The sequence below is a fragment of the Leptonychotes weddellii genome, chromosome 1 (genome assembly GCF_054177405.1).
Source record: "Leptonychotes weddellii isolate Sample4059 chromosome 1, ASM5417740v2, whole genome shotgun sequence".
NCBI classification, from domain to species: domain Eukaryota; kingdom Metazoa; phylum Chordata; class Mammalia; order Carnivora; family Phocidae; genus Leptonychotes; species Leptonychotes weddellii.
This window is the reverse complement of record NC_138369.1, coordinates 137,491,284-137,511,602: the sequence shown is the minus strand read 5'-3', so window position 1 is coordinate 137,511,602 and position 20,319 is coordinate 137,491,284. Positions and strand designations below refer to the sequence as shown.

General features: G+C 37.7%; 1 protein-coding gene and 1 pseudogene across 3 annotated transcripts in view; both read right to left on the bottom strand.

Moving 5' to 3' along the window:
- The window catches only part of LSAMP (limbic system associated membrane protein), a 597,331-nt gene that overhangs the window by 303,170 nt on the left and 273,842 nt on the right, over nt 1–20,319 (bottom strand). The window lies entirely within an intron of this gene.
- Nucleotides 20,160–20,277, bottom strand: LOC115942226 (U4 spliceosomal RNA; annotated as a pseudogene).

The following is a 20,319-nucleotide window of genomic DNA, read 5'->3' as shown; positions in this document are numbered from 1 at the left end:
AAGTAGACAGAGCGGCAGGCAGAAGCAGGCTCTCTGCTGAGCAGGGAGCCTGATGCGGGGCTCGATCCCAGAACCCTGGGATCATGACCAGAGCTGAAAGCAGACGCTTAACCGATTGAACCACCCAGGCACCCCAATATTCACTATATTCTGGACACCAGCTCCAAAACAGCAGCCCAATATTCTTTTATTGCTGAGTCCAAATATAAAGATGAACAAGCTTTCCCAAGCATATCAGGGAACACTCTCAGTAGTTTTAAAGACAATATTTTAAGGAGACAAATGCTCTGGGTAACTGTACTAAAAACCATGCTTTCTAGCCCATCTCATGGCTGTTCTATCTAGCCAACTTTCTTTTTCTCCTTCATTTCATTTATCTGTCACTGCCTCCTACCCACCTTGTTACCTGTTTCTCTTAATTATAAAACTGTTTTCTATGTTCCATGGAATCCCTTGGAAGGTTATTTGGCTGATCAAGAATCCTACAAGCTGGTAGGGTGATTTAGTATACGAAAGCCATCAGCATATGGATAGAATATTTGGGCTGATGAAATCTCAACTGTGTAGGTACAAATGTAGGTAGGAAAAATTCTAACATGAGCTGGCTTGTCCTTTCAAACATAGTTCAGTCATCCAATGCCTGACTGAAAAAAATAATAAGTATCTAATATGAAAACATGGATGATAAATATTGCCATTTTAAAGATAAGGCTTCAGAGTTGTGAAAAGATACTTGTATTTTTTCAATACATTGTTGAGTGAGTATGTTAAAAATATAATTTGAAGGGGGCATCTTTTTGATGATAATGATGAAACTCAAAAATGTTTTATTCTTATTCTTACTTTTTTATTTTCACTTTTTAAACATTTTGTCATTAAAAGTTTTTAAATAAAATATATGTAGTATAGCACAGATTCTTCCACATAAATTAAAAAATCACTTACCTACTGAGAAATTCTAAACCTACTTCTAAGTACAGATCATGTCTGTGTAGATACTCCCCCTCCTTTCCTCTTCTCCATCATCCATCCTTCACTTTCTCTTCAAATCCTTCTACTTCTTTTAGTCAATCTTGTTCTAATGAACACGTATCGTTCTTTAGTCACTCAGGCTTCATTCACTTTACTTAAGGATCCATTTAAGGATACACATGTTTATCTCTCCACCTTTGTAAGTTGGCTGAGACCCACCTGCCGACAGTAGGGATGGTACCTAGGGCTAGGTCAAGCTCTAGATCTGTTATTGGTTCAGAGATAGGAATGTGACCCAGTTAGAACCAGTAAAATAGAATGAGGTGGTTTAGGATTTTAATTGACTGCTGCTTCCTCCAAGGGATTCAATATGTAGAGGATACAAGGTCTGGTGCTCTACAGCTATTTTATGACCATGAGAAGAATACATATTCAGGAATACAGTTAACAGGGAAGTAAGTAAAGCAAGGCATAGAAAAAGTAGTCAACTGATCAGCGCAGCTAGCCTTTCCACTGTGTTTCTCACTTTTGTGAACCAATAAACTCCCTCATTGCTGAAGCCAGTTTAAGTCAAGTATTCTGTGTCTTGAAACCAAAAATTCCTTAATGATAAACCCACCCTATAAACAATGCCAAACAGGTAGACAGAGACTGAGTCTTATACAAGTAACTCCCACATTTTCAAGTCCAAGAATCTCTTTGAGCAATTGTTGCTCATACATTGAGAAATACTGCTCTAATCCTTTGCAGCTTAATAGCAAGTTACCAATAGAGCTATATAATAAAGAAAATAGTCCAAATGCCTCAGTATTAATGTCCCTTGGGGCCTTCACAGGCAAGCATCTTTAACCTGCTAACACATATCATTCCCCACAGGACACCCAGTAGCTGGGGTAAGCCCTAGCCAGCACCACTTGGCAATAAGGCTCAGGATGAAGAGAATACAGAAGTTCACATTGTCTTCTCCTCCCTGCTGCACACCTGATGGATTATTCGTAATAAGACACAGTTGTTCATATTTCCTTTGTGAAATAGGGACTATAAGAACTTGAAAAAAAAGGAGAATACAATCTTCCAGTACATAACGTGTTTCTCATGAACTTCTCATGACTGAAAAAGTCCCCAAATTTTTAAGAGAAAAAACCCTCAGGCAATAGTTTGTATCATTTGGTATTTCTACAACTGTCCCCTTTTCTTCCTCTCTCCTTTCTTCCCTTAGTTCTCTCCCTTACAGCTCTTATAGTAGTCTAGCACTTTTATTTCTCTTCAACTGGAATAACAACAACAAAAATTTCAATCGAGTAATAATTAATGACTTGGTATGATTCAGTGAATCAGTTCATAGTTTATTTTGGCCTTAGGCTATGTGCCTCTCCAAATATACTTTCTTGAGTTATCCTGTAATGTTAATTTTAACTTTGGCTTAAAATGTGTTCATCTTCCCTTCCTATATTTGCACTGCTTACTCTTTCCTAGTACATATGCTTTGTTGGAGAGGGGCCAGTGCTGACCAATCACCTTTTCCCATCCCCCATCACTCTCTTCACATCACCCTCTTGAAAGCTTGTTCATCTTTATATTTGGACTCAGCAATAAAAGAATATTGGGCTGCTGTTTTGGGGTTGGTGTCCAGAATATAGTGAATATTGGGGTGCCTGCTTAGCACCCTCTGTTAGTTATTTCATAAGGGTACTAATTCATCTTCCCCATGCAGATTATAAGATCCATAAGCAGAGAGCATAAGGGTACTAATTCATCTTCCCCATGCAGATTATAAGATCCATAAGCAGAGAGTTTACTGTCTTGTTCTCCTCTGTATCCCCACTGTCTAGCTGTAAGAGACAATAAATATTTGTTAAGTAAATGTATAAAATCTACGAAATTAAATAATTCTCTGGGCATGCACATTGATATTTCTTTCTAAAATTTTTCCAGGCTCTCAATAATCATATAAAAAGGTTATTTATGGAACACTTATGGTGTATGAGGCACTAAAGGCATTTAGAAAGCACTCAACATACATTACCAACATGCATTTTTCATTTGGTCTTCACAACAACTTTGACAGGGGGGCATTATTATGTTCAGAACCCATTTACAACTTAGGGAACTAAGACCCAGAGAAAATATGTTTATTAGCCAAGAATTCACAGTTCATGTGTGGCAGAGCTAGGATTCAAATCTAACTCTGTCCGACATTAAGACTGGTGTTCTTCAACTCTCAAACATCACCACCAATCAGACACTTTCATACCTGTCCTGGATACCCAAACAGAAGTGAGAACCTGGGGCACCTGGGTGGCTCAGTTGGTTAAGCGACTGCCTTCGGCTCAGGTCATGATCCCAGGGTCCTGGGATCGAGCCCCGCATCGGGCTCCCTGCTCGGCGGGAAGCCTGCTTCTCCCTCTCCCACTCCCCCTGCTTGTGCTCCCTCTCTTGCTGTGTCTCTCTCTGTCAAATAAATAAAAAAAAAAATCTTTAAAAAAAAAAGAACCTGTCCCAACGAATACCGTTACTAGAAAGCAATTCCCAAGTGCTTACTATACATTGGGTATTATCTATATTAATTCTCACACCAACCCTAAGATGCAGGTCCCTTGTTTCCATGAGAAAAATTTGGCTCAAACAGATCAGATCTTGTCTGACTCCTGAGACTGAACTGGTAACTATTCTGGGGTAACATCTCCCGGATCCAGGGAAAGGCAGTATGACTTGCCAAGTCACAGATGACAGGGACCGCCAGTCCAGGCCTGTGCTACAAGCCACACACAGCCCTACTGCAAGATGAATGACCAGTGCATTCATCTTGGTCAAATGACAGATACACTGTGTCTCTAACTGTGGAAACCAGGAATCACTCTGCGGTCTGACCACCAACTCTCTGTCAAGTAGAGGAAAAACCACCACAGGCCTAAACCTTCATTATTATAATAGTGGTACCTCCTTCATTTATTTTATAAGCAATGAACTGTGCTCATCCGTTGTTTCAATTAGGATGTTTCAAATGAGATTGAGGATAATGCATCCCATAATTTCTCACCCTTCCCCGTTCCACAGGCTTAGGCAGAACTGATTCCAGGGTGGAATTTGCACTCTTCGGATTGATGAGGCTAATAAAGTGCCTTTATTGTGATATAAATAGCCTTAAAAATGTCCTAGAGAGTCAATATCAGTGTTTGATGGCCTCACACAGGCAAGGTCCTTGTCTTAAGTAGCACTAAAGCTTAATGAGTTATGTTTTTGAAAGAGTTTGTCATTGAATTTGGATATTGATTTGTGAGACTACAAGGTGGCAAGACCCGCATTAGTGACACAGATGGAGCAAACTATTTAAAAACCACCCATTTCTTTCACACACCTAATATATCAATAGTTTTAACACCCTATTGGATCATGCAGCTTTGGCAAGGGATTCGAGCATGTGTAGAATAAACCACACAGCTATTCATTCAACCAGACCAATGACTATTGCCCTATCCACACTAGTCGTGAAAGAGCGCAGGGCACACTTCCTAGAAGGTAAGAGTGTGTTTCCAAACCCCTCCTACTAGTCACACACATGCAGGCAAGGCACTCACACATACACAGAGGTCAGTCCAGAGATAATAACAAAACACAATGTTACAACTATAGTAACTCCAAAGCCCCTCCCTCCCCCACCCTGCCCCCCATTAAATTGTGATTGTTGAATTAGAGGGTAAAAGTTATTTAGTAATTTCGTTATGTAATGGGAATATCATCAGCCAAAGGTTAGGGCCCTTTATAAACACAGTTGTCCTAGATCTTTTGTTTTTGTTTTGTTTTTTTTTAAATCTGCCTTGCAGTTTTAAAAGTTGCTTTAAAAAGCTTACTTTGCCTTTCTCTTTTCCTGCCAATTTTCCCATTCTTGCCACCATCATTTCTTCTGGTCCGCTATTACTGTTTTATCAATCTTTATCCATCCGTGCATGTGTCCTGCCTCCTGTGCATATGTGTGTCTCTTCATGTGAAGAAACGGAATCAGAAGAGGACATAGAAGTAGGGGTGTGATGACGTTGGGCAGGGGGGTTATAATGTCAAAGCCACTCAGTCAGTATATCACCAAACAATTTATTTAGCCTCTTATATCAATTTCCCATGGTTCCTGTAATAAGTTATCACAAATTTAGTGACTTAAAACAACAGAAATTTATTTTCTCACAGTTCTGGAGGCCAGATGTCCAAAATCAAGGTGTCAGCAAAGCTCCAAAGGCCCCAGAAGAACCCTTTCCAGCTTCTTCCATCTTCTGGTGATTGCTGGCAATGGTTGGTATTCTTTGGTTTTACAGAGCATTAGGTTTTACTCTAATCTCTGCTTCCTTCTTTGCATGGCCTTCTTCCCTTTGTCTCTCACTATCTTCTCTTCTTTTACAGATGCGTTCCTCATTAGGTTCAACACCACAGATATATTCCTCATTAGATTCAGCACCCTCCCTAATCTAAAATAATCTCATTTGGAGATCCTTATCTTAAATATATCTATAAAGTTCCTTATTCCAAATAAGTTTACATTTTGAGGATTTTAGACATTATCTTTGAACAGGTCACCACTGAACTCACTATAGTCATTTATAGATATTTAATTTAATTAATTAAAATATACTGAGGGTATATCTTTCTCTTTTTTTAACAAGTAACATACATTTTATTTGGCAATAATATATATTCTAAGACTAACCACAAGTAAAAAATATGGCTAATGACACGGGAGTCAAAAAACTACGGGCACTAATTACTTTTCTCATCCTTCCAAGGAGGTAAACATACATCCTTTAAGAAATGGTCAGTCCTTGGGGCGCCTGGGTGGCACGATCAGTTAAAGGCATCCAACTCTCGGTTTTGGCTCAGGTTGTGATCTCAGGGTTGTGACCTAAGGATCATGAGATTGAGCCCCCCCTTGGACTCTCCGCTTAGCTTAAGACTCTCTCCCTCTGTCCCTCGCCTACCCTGCTCTCTCTCTCTAAAATAAGTAAATAAATCTTTAAAAAAAATAAATGGTCAGTCTTCTATAGTAAATATATGTATGGCAAGTTTTTTTTTTTTTAAGATTTTATTTATTTATTTGAAAGAGAGAGCGAGAGTGAGAGCAAGAGAGAGAGAGCACAAGCGGGGTGAGGGAGCAGGGAGCCCGATGTGGGGCTGGATCCTGGGACTCTGGGATCATGACCTGAGCTGAAGGTCGATGCTTAACCGACTGAGCCCTCCAGGTGCCCTATATATGGCAAGTTTTAAAAATCGATTTTTTTTTATAGCTGCCCTAGTGAATCAATTTATTTTGGAATTACTGATTAATCTTCAGAAGAATGTGATACAGGACAGAAAAATCTTGAATACTTATAAAATATTCCATATTCTATAGAAGAAACTATTGTGGTTTTTTTTCCTCTTTTTTTTTATTATGTTATGTTAATCACCATACATTACATCACTAGTTTTTGATGTAGTGTTCTATGTAAAGAGGATCACTCTCATATTAAACTAGATAATGATGCCCTTATAAAGGATAAAGAATACCCAAAAGAATGGGAGAGGCATGTTTGTGTCTATAGGCAATAGATAGAAACAGATCCTCTCTGTCCTTTTCAATGAAAAATCCCACAGGAATCAACATAGAACTGAGAAATACATTCATAGGGCAACAGCTTAGGAAAACAAGCTTGACCATCCTAATAAAGGGATAGACATATAGAGAAGCAGTGTTTTCACATACGAAAAACCAAGGGGCTCTTGTTAGAATGCAGATTCCAGTCAGTGGTAGGTCCTGAGGGTCTGTATTTCTAACAAGTTCTGATAATGACCAAGGACCACACTTTGAGTACAAAGGTTATAGAGGATCAAGTTATTCTAACAGGGCTGGCAAATTATTATGCCACATAGGCTAAAGATTATAAGGCTTTAGATCATTCAGCAGACATTTGCTGGGCTCTTATTCTGTAGCAGTCATTTCTGGTAAATACAAAGATAAATGAAATATAATCCATGCCCTCAAGAGTTTCTCTCTCAGCCAATTGTGGATTTCTTTTTTTCAGGTATAACATTTGGCAACTACTTTCATTTTCAAACAAAACTAGGGAAATAATGGAAATAAAATATTTTATAAATTGGCAAAAAAAGTTAACCTACATTTACTAATTTCATAAAAATTGATGTAATTGGTCTCTATTCTAAAAGATACCCCTCACCAGCAGTGAGACTGCTAAAGATTATTTTCAGGGAGATAGCGTAACAACTCTTGCTCAGATTTTGGGAGTCATCAGAACTGTGCCATGGGTTCCAGGCTAGAAGCAGAGGCAGCAATGAGCAGGAATGACTCACGAAGAGGTAATAAAACATTCACAGAACAAAGTATTTAATTTATAGAAAAATCAATAGGTTCTTGTTTTTTATTTAATTTAATTCTATGCCTTGCTAAAAAGATATGCTAGAGAGTAATGGCCCTGGCTGCTGAAGACTAAACTTATGCAATTGTCTCTTTTTTCCTGTTGGTTTGGGTTAAAATTGGGGATTTCATGGGCAGGTACCAGCCAAGGCAATTTGTTGAGTCAGTTTGAATGAGAATCCACCAAAGACTATTCTGATCATAATAGTTGTTTAGATATTTGCACTGTCAACTGAAGATATATATTGATCATTATGTGTGTGTGTGTGTGTGTGTGTGTGTATTATACATTTTCAGGAGGGTCTTTAAGGTCCTGGGAAACTTGCCCTGTGAGGAATCTGCTCATACTCCTGCTGCGGAAGGTAGTAGTAACTTCCCGATCTTCTTCAGGGCTGAAGACTCAAAGGAAGTTGCAGTATCTTGAATTTTACCCAGTAAATGGTGCAACTATTTACTGCCACCATCACAAACATGGCCTGATATCAGGGCCCGATTTTCAAAGGGTAACTGTTCACATTTTAAAAAATAAAATAAAATAAATTTATATTGATCAGAAGCATTCAAGATCACAAAAATATTTAGTTCTGATATTAAACAGAATTCTTCTCCAGTTTGTAGACTGAGAGTTCTGAGGCCAACCTGGAGTCCTCCATCACGATATCAAAGAACCTGGCAAATGGCTATTTTAACTACCATAAGCAAATCTCATAACATAAGGTAAAGATAGATTCTGTCTTCAAAAAGTTTATCTCTTCACCCTCAAAGCCGACATGATGGATGAAATATTTGGCTTTGCTATTTTCATTGATCAAATAAGCTAGCTAATTGCCAAATGTATGCTGCCGGATTTTAGGTACAGCTGTATTGCTTAAATCATTCACTGTCAACCTATGCACCTTTATATTCCTCCTTAAATGTCAGTCCAGACCAGTGCATTACAGCACACAGGAGACATACGTTTAGACCTATAATGCTTCTCATGGTTCCTATATTTGGAAGAATGGGGAAGATGTAGCAAAAGACAACACTGTTTTCTGTTCTTTCACCAGCTGTGCACTGTATGACTCATTTCAGTATAGAGAGAAGAGCATTGTGCCTGCAGACAGAGTTTTCTTTGGGGTACAGTATCTTGCCTGTGGTTCTTATGGAATACATGTTCTACTCTTCCAAATAAGCAAAGAGGCACAATAAAAGAGAGATGGTTTTATCAGCCCAAAATGTTACCATGATTTCTTCAAGTTTCTACAAGTTACAAATACATGTGATTACAGACATGGAGGGGAGACCCAAAGGATCCCTGAACACTAGGTTGGACTTTTCAGAATGAGGAATGATCTTCAGTCTTTGAATTGAAGTCTCATAGCATGATGGAAAGGGTCTGTGTAGTTCTCACTCTGAACTACACTTGGTAAATTAAGATGTTTTGTTTAATTTTTTAGAGGTTGATTCATTTCTCCTGTAGACATGACACTGAAAAAACTTGAGAAAAAGCCAAGTGCAATCACTTGAATATACCACCAGGTGACAGTGTTTCTAAAATTAATCTGATTCGAGAGCACCGGGACCTGTTTTTGTAGACGGGACCACATTTTGACAGGTGAATGAAAAATCACATGATTGTTTTTAAATAGTAAGTCAAACCACTAGCTGAATTTCTTTTCCTAATTACAATTATTTAAATGTGATGAGATCACACACCCAAGTGACAGTGATGGAAGGTTACTCTAGTGCTGGATAGGCCAGAATGACTGGATCATCTTAGAAAACTGGTAAGCAGTTTGAAAAGCTAATTTTCAGCAATTCCTCTGAAAATCAGATCAGCTAAATTAAACTAAAGAAGGTACGGAACGTAATTCATATTTTTTACATGATGGCAACAAGACACAAAAACATTGAGACTTTAAGGCAATAGATAGCAACAGGTTTATAGCAAAATAACATTCATGTAATTTTGCCCAAAAGATAGATCTTAAGTGCTTATATTTACTAATGTAGATAAAACACATACTTGGGATTCATTTGCTGAAATGGTCATAATTTCAAGAAAGTGAAACTATAGAGGGGGAATGTTTCAACTAATCCAAATAAAATGGGAAATTCAGGTTACTGGAAAGCATAGGAAGAAGAGGGAGAAGTGAAAAATGATCAGTGGTTTTCTCTGTAGGCTTGGAGTTTGATAACTAAAAGGGATTTACCTTGGCCTGAATGGAATAGTCACAAAAATAAAATTCATATATAGTTGTATATGGATTTATATATATATTGTACATATTATAGTTAGGAGGATGCCATTGCCCAACTGGTTAGAGTTGATGGCTTAAGTTCCATTCATTTCTACTAAAATGTCTCAAATAACTCACTGCCAAGGTGACTGAAATTCTATAGTTTATTTGAAACCATTATATTTTATATTAAAATTTATTTACAGTAAGTGGCAGAACTATGACATACGTGTAGACCACCTCATTATAAACAGAATTCTCCCTGTTACATACCATTCAACTACTTCCTACTGTTTCTACATACGGGAAGGTAGAAGATAGATGAATAGAAGGGGTTTAGGAGAAGGGTGAGAAGAAATGGAGGGAGAGATACTTCAGAATGTTGTACATTAGTAAAGAAGGGTGAAAAAATAATTCTAGCTGGAAAAAGAAGTAGCACACTCTCAGCCTTCTATTTCACCTTCTCCTCTTCCTTCCTCTGTTTCCATTATGCCCCCTATTCTCATTACTACTTCTATACCTTCCTATTCTCACTAATAACTTCCCCAAATCCCAAGTTAAATTACAGAACAAGGCAGGGAAAGGAATGACTCCTTAACGTTGCTTATCAACTTAAGTCATCCTCTTTAGAACATATATTAGTTCTCCTCACCAAAGCGAATAATGGGAAAAAAAAAGGTAAAAAAACAATTTTTCATTTCCTCTTATATAAGTTTTATCATTTATTTTTTTCTAAAAATATGCACTTTATCTAAGTTTTCTAGTGTGTTGGCTTAAAAATGTTTACTTATTGCTCTTATGATATAAACATTTCTACTATATCTTAATGATGCAGCCTTTTATACATACCAATGATTTTTCTGCCTTCTCTTTTTTACTTGATCAAACGTTGCATAGACTTTCTTATTTTATTAGCCTTTTCAAAATAATGAGCTTTTGAATTTATTCACCTTCTCTATTATCCCATTTGAATATTTCTTCTTCCCCATCTTATAAATAGGCATACCTTATTTTATCCCGCTTTGCTTTATTGCACCTTGCAGATTGCATTTTGTGCAAATTGAACGTTTGTGGTGACCCTGCAATGAGCAAGTCTATTGGTGTGTTTGCTCACTTCTCCTAACAGCATTTGCTCGCTTTGTGTCTCTGTCACATCTTGGTAATTCTCACAGTATTTCAAACTTTTCATTATCATTATATTTGCTATTGTGACCTAGGGTCAGTGATCTCTGATCTTTGATGTTACTGTTCTAGTTTAGGGGTGCCACTGCCATGCCATATAAGATGGTGAACGTAATCCATGAATGTGTGTATTCTGACATGCTCCAGCAACTGGCTGTTCCCCATCTGTCTCCCCTTCCTGTGGTACCCTATTTCCTGAGACAGAACAATATTGAAATTTGGCCAATTAATAACCCTACAATGGCCTCTAAGTGTTCAAGTGAAAGGAAGAGTCACACATCTCTACTTTAAGTCAAAAGCTAGACATGATTAAGTTTAGTGAGAAAGACTCTTCGAAAGCTGAGATAGGTCAAAAGCTAGGCCTCTTGCACCAAACAGTTAGCCAGGCAGCCAGGTTGTGAATGCCAAAGAGTAAGTGCTTGAAGGAAATTAAAAGTGCTACTCCAGTAAACACACAGATGATAAAAAAGTGAAACAGCCTTATTGCTGATGTGGAGAAAGTTTCAGTGGTCTGGATAAAGGATCAAATCAACCATACATTTTCTTAAGCCAAAGCCTAATCTAGAACAAGGTCCTAACTCTCTTCAATTCTGTAAAGGCTGAGAAGTAAGGAAGCTGCAGAAGAAAAGTTGAAAGCTAGCAGAGGTTAGTTCATGAGGTTTAAGGGAAGAAGCCGTCTCCATAACATGAAAGTGCAAGAGGAAGCAGCAGGTGCTGATGGAGAAGCTGCAGCAAGTTCTCCAGAAGAGAACTGGTAACTTAAAGTTGAAGCCAGTCCTCATGTACCATTCCAAAAATCATAGGGCCTTTAATAATTATGCTGAATCTACTTTGCCTGTGCTCTATTAATGGAACAACAAAGCCTGGATGACAGCACATCTGTTTACAACATGGTTTACTGAATATTTTAAGCCCACCCACTATTGAGACCTAGCGCTCAGAAAAAAGAAAATATTTCTTCTAAAACATTACTGCTCATTGATAATGCAACTTGTCATCCAGGAGTTCTGATGGAGATGTACAATGAGATCAATGTTGTTTTCATCCCTGCTAACACAACATCCATTCTGCAGCCCATAGAGTGAGGAGTAATTTCAACTTTTAAGTCTCATTATTTAGGAAATACATTTTGTAAGGCTATAACTGCCATGGATGGTGATATTTCTATAGATCTAGGTGAAGGAAATTGAAAATCTTCTGGAAAGGATTCACCATTCTAGATGCCATTAAGAGCTTTCATGATTCATGGGAAGAGGTCAAATGATCAACATTAACAGGAGTTTGAAAGAAGTTGATACCAACCATCACTGATGACTTTGAAGCTTCAAGATTTGACTGCAGTTAACTGAAGATGTGGTGGAGATAGAAAGAGAACTAGAATTACAGCCCAAAGATGTGACTGAATGGATGTAATCTCATGATGAAATGTTAATGGAAGAGCAGTTGCATCCTAATGGGTCAGCAAAGAAAGTGGTTTCTTGAGATGGAATCTACTCCTAGTGAAGATGCTGTGAAGACTGTTGAAATGACAACAAAGGATTTAGGATTTGACATAAACTTAGTTGATAAAGCAGTGGCAGGGCTTGAGAGGATTGACTCCGATTTTGAATGAAGTTCCACTGTATACAAAATGCTACCAAACAGAATCTCATGCTACAAAGAAATCTTTCATGAAAGGAAGAATCAATTGATGGGGCAAACTTCATTGTTGTCTTATTTTAAGAAATGGCCACAGCCAGCCCAATCTTCAGCAGCCACCACCCTGATCAGTCAGCAGCCCTCAACATAGAGGCAAGACCCTGCACCCACAAAAAGATAACTCACGGAAAGCTCAAATGATGGTTAGCATTTTTAGTGATAAAATATTTGTAATTAAGGTATATGTGTATTTTTAGACATAATGCTATTATTGCATACTTAATAAATTACAGTATAGTATAAACATAACTTTTATATACAATGGGAAACAAACAAACAAAATCCTCTGACTTGCTTTATTGTGACATTTGCTTTATTGTGGTGGCCTGAAACCAAACCTGCAATATTTCTGAGGTATACCTGTACTCTCTTTTTCTGAAACTCCTATTAGGCCTATTTTGGAATTCTCATTCTGTTTGAGTCAGGGTTCTTCAGAGAACCAGAGCCAAATATCTATATCTATCTCTATATATTAGCCTTTCAATGATTTGGGTGATAGCATTCAGATCTTCCTCTAGTCTTCCCCAGGTAAATAGCTCCAGTTCTTAAAAAATAAAATCTCATATGCCAACTGTCTTTTTAAAAAAGTGCCATATGGGCAATTGTGAATGAATCTTTTTCACTGAAACAGCAAACAGCAAAATGGTTTCTGCTTTTTATTCTGTATTCCAGTACCATTCATTACATATCTCTGTTCTAAAATATATAACATTATAATATGATTCTTGGTTTATATTTCTTCATCTACCACTAGGCTGGTGGTCTTAAGAGCAGGAGTTGTACTTGGAATATAACTGATCCCTAATATAAGCTGGTGGCTTTGAATTTACAAATTTAAGACAATTTAATATTATCAGACCATGAAGCATCTCTTTTTCAGTGGGCTTGGCACTGCACTATGTACATGGGTAAAATAGGTGAGACATGACTAAATAGCTGCTATTACTTGTAGAAACAAAAGAAGCCTTAGAGATCTTAGCTGACAAAGAGCCCAATATAAGTCAATAGTATGTTGTTTCCTTTTAGACAAAATGCCTCCTTGAGTGCAGAGAAAAAGTCTTATTTTTCTTTCCATCACCAGTACTAGCACATCAATTGGAATAGTAACTATATGTTGTATGAATGAATAGCAACACTAACAAAAGAGGAGATGTTGGCATGATAGTGTATATTTCAAAAGGGAAATACAATCTGACAAGGGTAATGAAAGAAATTCTTATATACCTAAAGAGTTGTCAGATAGAAGATGGATTAAGACTTTTCTGTGTGATTCAAGTGAACAGAATTATATCTATTTGATAAAAGTTACAGGCAAATCAATTTGGGCCTAAAAGAAGACATTTATGACAATTTTAACTATATAAAAACAGAATGCCCCATTTTTGTGGTGTGAGGAGGCTGAAACACAACTTACAGGTATTGTTGAAGGAATTAATATGAATCATAAAAAAACTGGGCAAGATGAAAACTGTGTAATTCGTATCTCATGGTTAGAGGTAAAGGTGGGTCATTATTCCCCTTAATTCTAATGTAACCTAAGGTTCTCTTTATTTTTGGTATAACTTTGTCAGACTATTGATTTGAATTGAAACTGCAGTCAACTTGACAGCAGAGTTGTTTTTTTTTTTTTTTCCATATATCTAAATGTTCAACTTGGCATATATTCTTGCAGTATTATTTTCTGAGATTGTATTATTATTCCAAATTCCTGAAAACTCTTAAAATTCCAGGTCTGCTCTTCAGCATGTTATGTGTTCAACCACATTCTTATTACACGCCTAATCTCTGTGCTCTATCTCCTCATAGGATCCATTAAAAGTAATGTTGATCCTTACCTTAAGAAATTCCCTCTGGGTGAGCTCAGTTTTTAAAAATTCTACTCATTTTTTTAAGGGGCGCCTGGGTGGCTCAGTTGGTTAAAAATTCAACTCATTTTTCTCCATTCTGTCACCAATGGTATCAGGGCATATATCTTCTCATGTTTTGCTAATATTCATCTATGCTACATATTCTCGTCTTCTAATAAACAGTTTTGTAAAATGGTCAGAAAAGCACATGAGGTCAGTCTGACATTACCTGATTTTCAGTGACCCCATCCCAGCTCAGAGTAACAACCATTTTCTTTTCTCACAATTAAGTTAGTAATTTGTCTGTAATATTTTTCAAGAATTGGTAACAGGTCCTACATTGTATGGTTGAAGACATCTAATCCTCACTCTTTAAAAAAAAATGGGACCCAGTTTTTCTCATCTCTGGTCTTCTGGTCCATTATCTTTTATTTTTCAAAAATCCCAAATCAGTTTTATTGATTTTATCAGCAGGCACTGGGGCATATTTCATATGATCAAGGACAACGAAAGTCACGTAAGTTAGTTAGATGCTCTCTGTATTTCTGCATGTTTTGAGCTTCATCTTTCCCAGTTTAAAAATCTTTCTTCATTATCTAAATGACAATTTCAAAATTGGAAAAGAGTGGCTCTATTCTTTCCTTTTTATCTGAACCTAGCTCTTCTTTATTCTTTCCCCTAATTTGAATGAAACTAATATATAATTTTTTGTCCTTACACATTTTTCCTGCAGTTCACCTAATTCTAATTTTAAGATTTCCAAACACTCTTCTTGGAGATTTGTGGCATTTTTAAAGCATTTTTCCTTCATCATGTCCTAACCCTTGATTTTTTTTTTCTACAAAAATGTATGCTTCTTCTGTTCATAAGGAATGGTGTGCAGTTTGCATGTGTACCCTCAGAGCTAAACAAGAACATCAACAACAAATAAGGAACTGTGTTGGATTTGTTGATTATTTACTCACACAAATTGACCAGTTAGCCAATATCCTTTTCTATGGAACAGAGAGTTATTTTGCACACACGGATTAATGTTTAGAAAATGTCACATAGGTAGTTCCTGCTCACCTTCTCTGGATTATGATTATTAGGAAGACCTCAAGTTAGTCCAGTGAGGAGCAATGCAGGAAATTTACCTTGTTCTCCTATATTTTGAAGCAAAAACCTTATATGTTGCTACAACATAAAGGACTTTGGTCATTTTACCTTTGTAGTTACACCCAATTCCAAATAAAAGAAGTTGTTTGGAGCACAAACCAGTGTTCGAGGTAGATATGGAGCCGCTAATAAGTCAAGGCAGTTTCTAGCTGTGTGGGAAATTCTTGGATATGTAAGTCCTAGTGAGTTAACGACACCAGAAGATAATGACAAGCCATCCAACATCTTTGATCCATTTAATCTCAGGGCCTGAATTTACTTGCCTTTAAAAATGCATCTGTCAGAGTAATTTAACATGCGACTGGTAAACAGAAAGAGGTCTGTCTATTCCAGACTCAGAAAAAATGAGTAACTGATATTGAACAATAGTCCCCATTATGTTTCAAAAGAATGACAGCAGTTTGCAGTAGTATATGCATATAGCAAACTACTGATTTTGGACAACAGCACCTACTTTCTGCTCTCCGCAATCACAGACATCAATAGAGAAAATGGCACAGACCACGAAAAGACTAATTATAGTAGGGGCCCATTGCGATGCTAAGGCACAGTCACAGAGCAACTGATTGCATAAGATCATCTATTCAGCCCCTAATGATCTGTTGTTAGTGCTCTGTTCAACCTTCCACTAGGCACCAATTATATTTACAGTTAGCAGTTCGGGTACATATTTACTTCTCTGGAGAGTGGGTTTAGGTGCAGAATTGTGGTGAATGGATCACAATATGGCCCTCCCACTCTCCAAGTGCAGCCTCCAGGAGAACCCGCAGTATAGCTCGAATTGTGCTGGAAGAAAGAGAAAGGAAAGAGGAAGAGAAAAACAGAATGGCGAAGGGGACTGCAGGGCAGGGTGGGGTAGGAGAGGAGGTTGCACATTGCCTTTGCTGCCCCTAACAGGAAATTACAACAAATCCAAAAGGCTTGGCCTGTGACTAAAGAAGCATTTGTTCCCGACCATTAAATCTGGCTTGCTCACCAGAAGGATTTTACAGTCCCTTTGACCATGTTGAAAATTTGAGGATGGAGATAATCCCTTTCACTCCTGTTTTTTGTTGATCTGCAAAACTGTTTGAGAGATTGAAACTTGGGCATTTGTCAGTAAGGTCTAATGCACATTTTGCTCTCTTTCAATGGGTATTCAGCAGACTTCAGATCTATAAAAATTTGACTTAGTTGTTGCCTGTTTTCTCATCTATGGGGGCTGGGCAGCTCAGCGTTATCTGAGAGGTACCAGCTATTGCTATTACAGACAGCATTCAGTGGTCCATTTATCTGAATATGTACGGTTACTCTGCAAGATCTCAGGGAAGGAGACTGTTGTGGTGGTGATGCACTTCTTTTTTGATGAAGCTCTTGAATAAATATCATTTTTTTAAAAGGGGGGCTCTGAGTGACTGGAAACATTTCTCATCCACATACTGACTTCAGCAGCTGAGAGATACATGAAAACGCCTTGTATATTGACATCTCTACCAAAATATATGTATATATGGTTGAAACAGCAAATATCTGCCTATTATAGCTCTGAATATTACTCACGGTATATATGAAAAAGCAATAATGACCTTCATTAATCTGATTGCAATTAACATGTTCAATTATTAGATGACTTAATACAATGTTGAACCGAATGTATAAAGCTGACTCGAAAGTAGATGGACTTTATTAGAATCATTTAGCGTGCTTTAATTAGTAAATTATACTCTCCTGACCTCACGAATGTGTTAGAATTTCACACACTTGCTTTTCGCAGCAGAGGCCTGAGCTTAGTCATCATTTTCAATTAAACTAACACAAGAAATCAAGGCCTGAAGGTTATTTAAGTCAACAATTTTTTTTTTTAAATTCCCAATGTACAAATAGATCTCTAATTCATAAAATAGCTAATTATTCTCCCTTATTGTGGACTCTAGCTATTGTTTGATAATTGAGTCTAATGTCTGTACCTGTCAACTTAAATATCCTTAGACATTTAGCTTAAAGAAACTTTTGAAAGCCTCAAGAATAAGGAGGTATTTTTTAGGAGGACTATTATGACTTTTTTAAAAATTGCAAATGGATGCATTAGTTGAAATAATTCAAATACCAACTACATGGTAGCAGAAAGAAAAGTGAAAAATGGCATTTCTATTACCAATAAAGACTGGCAAGGGGCGCCCGGGTGGCTCAGTCCATTAAGCATTCAACTCTTGGTTTTGGCTCAGGTCATGATCTCAGGGTTGTGAGATCGAGCCCGGTGTCAGGCTCTACACTGAACATAGAACCTAAGATTTTCTCTCTCCCTCTCTCTCTCTCTCTCTCTACCCCTCCCCCTGCACTCTTTCTCTCTTAAAAAACAAAAAAACAAAAAACAAAAAAAACTGGTCAAAGAAAAGCTAGAAATGGAGGTGGACAGAAAGGGCAGAAGACTGCATGGGGCTGAGGGCCAAGGAAATGTATTTGATGCTGAGTGATGCAAGCTTACAGAAGCCATAATGGTTAAGGATGTGATAAAAAGAGGCACATAGCTAACTATCTCAAGGGCTAGAAAATGTCATAAGAGAGGGAACAAGCAGTTTTTAATTCGACCTGAAAATGTGAGAAGCAAGTTTTAAAATACAAAGAAAAATATGAAGATATATTGGTATAATACAAACTACTAATTTGGAGAAGAGAAACCTGCTGAACAGGTAAAAATCTAAATTGCTAAATGTACTAAAGAAAAGCAATTTCACTACTTTAGCATATGTGAACTATCTTTGGCTCATAAAGTATTTCCAGATAGTGTCCTACTGGATCCCCTGTAAGGATGGGGAAAGTCATTCCACAGAATCTCGGTTGAGGCAGGGCATATAGACATAGGCTCTATTCCACCCTTAACTAGTATAAAGCTTCTTCTTGACACAGTCCATTTTAAACCCTATTATTTCAAAAATCCTTCTGTACATTGAGCAAAGGTAGGCCCTGAGGATATTGAGCTGAAATTCAAAGTCTGTAGGCATCAAGAACCTTGTAATTTAATGAGGGAGACAGGAAAGTAATAGTAGAATTTATGAATGTTGCATTAGATCATGAGAGAAACATGCATACGTATAGGGTGTGATTGGGTTACAAAGGAGGGCATTTATTCATCTCAGCCTGAACTGAGGTGGAGGGGACATAGTAAGAATGGGTTTCCTAAGGATAGTCACATGTCAGTTGAGTTTTTAAGGATGTGTGGGAGTTAAGCAAGTATAAGGAGCAGAAATGGGCATTCCAAGGGAAGGCAATGATATCTTCAGAGGTCTGGAGACCAGAGGGACATTGGTTTGATTGGGGACCACATAAAATTCACTGTAACTCTAAATGCAGAAGCCAGTGTCCACTCCATCTTTAAATACACTTTTTTTTTTAAATACAAAAATATCTATTATGCCTCTTCTGTGTATCAGTTCAGTTTCTTTCCTCAAGATGCTCAGTTAAGGTGGAGGGGAGGGACAGGAAAATCAGGCTTTGCTGTTGAACTGTGCAGATTGGACACAGTGACTGCCATGTGCCAGCGCTGCCCATAGAGACCAAACTCCAGGAACTCGATGAACTCTGCTGGGAAGGAGCAGGTCACTCAACTTCACCAGTTCTTGAACACACAGATCAAAGAACTCCCTTCACCTCCCCACACCACAAACTCTGCTGGCCACTTGCTTCTAGATACGTGGAGAGGGCTGAATAGGTGCATGTTTCTTTTTAAATGAGGCACCCAGAATTGACACAAGACTGTAGCCGTAAGACCAGCAATTCGTTGGGGAACAAAGGATTAAGAATTTCTTATAGTTCTGTTCAGTGTTTTCTTCTTTTTAGATTATCTGACTATTCTGGGCCTGACCTCAGACCTACCTACCTATCCCTTACCTTTAGTCTAAACAAAATTCTTGGACCATTCTTCCTCACCAGGCTTGTTTAGTTCTGGCCCCAGATCAAGTGTGATAAAACCTCTAGGTACAAAAGTTGTTTTAATTTTATTATGTTTTAAAAATGTTAAATGCCAAGACATTCTTTGGGCTTATTCTCATTCCCATTCTTGCAATACACTCCATGGTTAATAGTAAACATCTCTTGAGGGCTTTACTATGTGGCAGATACCCTTCTAACAGCTTCCCATGTATACTAATTTATTCCTAATAACCACACTATAATTTACCTGCAACTGTTACCCATATTTTGTGATTCAATCAGTAACTTTAAAGCTTAGGAATGTGTAGAAGGTCATTAGGAATGTGTAGAAGGTCATTAGGAATGTGTAGAAGGTCATTATAGGAATGTGTAGAAGGTCATTAGGAACGTGTAGAAGGTCACTTGGAACGTGTAGAAGGTCACTAGGAATGTGTAGAAGGTCATGAGGAACGTGTAGAAGGTCATTAGGTATGTGTAGAAGGTCATTAGGAATGTGTAGAAGGTCATAGCTAGTAAATGGAGGAGCTGGTGTGTACATCCAGGCAATCTGCCTTCAGAGTTTGCCTTTTTCGCCATGACCCTGCACTGCTTGACCACTTTGCTGTATTGTGCTTCAGTTGTACTAAACTGAGCTTGTCTCACTTAGAAAAGCTATTGATTGCAACTCCACTTAAGTACTTTATTGTAAAAACTAATTGATCAACAAATATTGAATGAGCAACATCTATGTGCTAGACTCACTGTTTGGGGCATCTAGATACACAGGCGGAGAAATCATGTGGTTGATATTCTTATATACATTGAATTCTAATGGTGTAATGTAAATTACAATTAGCAATAATCGCGCCTCAGATAAACCTCATTGGCTACGATACTGCCACTGCGCAAAGCTTGGTGTAATGTAAATTACAGAAGATCATGTGAAGTGGAAGCT